The following is a 1,821-nucleotide window of genomic DNA, read 5'->3' as shown; positions in this document are numbered from 1 at the left end:
AATGAAAAACAGATCATTTTTATTGTGTAAGGTTTTTCTCCTACACTAAACTGAAACAAAGAAAACCAAAATGTGGTGATTTCTCTAACACATGGAGTGTCCAAAATATAACATAACTTAGCACCCCAATTGAGGCATAAAGAGTATTCATTTCACTAGATTAAACAGTAATATGTTGAACTGTCACAAGAAAACCTCCTTGACTGAATTAAAAAGAAAGACATAAACACAAAAATTTGAGATTAGTTAAATTAAGTCGCTTCTAGTTGCAAGGAACAGAAAAACTGAAAAAGTAATGTGAAAAGGGGGATTTATTGCCTGGAACAAAACAATGAGAAGAAAGAGACACTTTTTTTTTTTTTTTTTAATTACAATAATAAAAACCACTTCTTGTGATTTCTTTAAGACCTACTGGTATGGTTAGTTACACCCTGAAGGACATTCACAATAATCAACACTATCTGCACTCCTTGGGAAAGGCTCCAACAGCTCAAGTCCAAAAACTACTGGGATTGGGGGAATCAGAGGCCAAGAGAGATTCTGGGATCCAGGAGGCCACAACCAAGCAGGAAAAGGCTCAGTACCTGAGTGGCATGAAGATGGCCAGGGTGCAGAGGGACTACTAGTGAAGAAGGCCACGTTTGACATTGAGGTCAATATGAGCCCGGCACAGGCTAAGCCACCTATCAGCTTCAGGCGGCCAAGGCTAAGGAGATCAAGGAGGAGCAGGTACAAGAGTGGGTGGTGGAGCAGGCCCACCAGGTGGCAGTGCAGAAGCAGGAAATAACCCCAGAAAAAGAGCTGGAGGAAGCCCCCAGAAGCCTAGCACTACAAGCTGGAGCCCTCGCCAAAGCAGAGAAGTCCCAGCTGATTATGCAGCCAGAGGTGGAAGATGAGTGTGCGAATATGCGAGAAATCCAAAGCCTTTGCTATAGAAGCAGGAGACCCCGGGGGCGCCTGGGTGCCTGAGTTGGTTAAGGGTCCTACTCTTGATTCTGGCTTGGGGTCATGATCTCAGGTTTGTAAGATCGAGCCAAGTATTGAGCCCGCTTCAGACTCTGTGCTGGGCATGGAGCCTGCTTAAGATTCTCTCTGCCCCCGCCCCCCTCTCTAAAATAAGTAAATAAATAAGAAGCAGTAGAGCTGGGTGGAGGCTGACCAGACAGCCAAGAAGGCAAAAGCATACCAGTTGTACCAGGAAGCTGCTCAGCCGGACATGCAACTAGAGGAGCTTCCCCAGGTGGCACAGGGGATCAGTAGTCCCTTGACCTTAGCCAATAAGATCACACTGGTGTCCAGTGGAAGCGGGGGCTGTAGGGATTGGCCAAAATGCCCCAGGAAGCAGCAGACATCCTAAGCTGCCTCCTTGAGAACATGCAGAGATGCACAGACCTAAAGCATCCCAGGTGAACCACAAGCTTCTGCCAACAGCCTGAACCCTCGACCTTCCCCAGTGCTTAGCTCCATGGTTCAAGTGGCCTGAATCATCCCCATGTTGCATAGACTTCAGTGGCCTTCCTGAGCATGTTCTTTGACAGTGGGGATCCACCCATCATGTCTCCTTGCCAAATAATCTGTACCTTGCCTTGGAAAGGAAGGGTGGTTCTCCTTCCCACCCTTATATGGCAACGGTGGCCAGTCCCCCTGGGGTCCCATGCCAGTCTTCTGATTATCCGATTCCACCCCCAACTTACTTTACTTCCTAATTAAATTCGACTGTCTGAGCCTGTTGTCTAGAATTCTTTCCTGACCATGACTGAGGGATGGCCTGGAGGTTCTCAACTTCTCTTGTCAAATAAATTGCTGTTGATAAGTTTTAAA

At 46.8% G+C, this 1,821-nt stretch overlaps 1 pseudogene; it reads left to right on the top strand.

Annotated features, from left to right (window-relative positions):
• The first annotated feature begins 416 nt into the window (after positions 1-416).
• On the top strand, positions 417-1,436 carry LOC102736204 (flotillin-1-like; annotated as a pseudogene).
• Positions 1,437-1,821: the final 385 nt, after the last annotated feature.

Source organism: Leptonychotes weddellii, chromosome 3, assembly GCF_054177405.1.
Source record: "Leptonychotes weddellii isolate Sample4059 chromosome 3, ASM5417740v2, whole genome shotgun sequence".
Classification (NCBI taxonomy): domain Eukaryota; kingdom Metazoa; phylum Chordata; class Mammalia; order Carnivora; family Phocidae; genus Leptonychotes; species Leptonychotes weddellii.
Note: the sequence above shows the minus strand (reverse complement) of the source record. Positions and strands in the feature narration are given on the sequence as shown.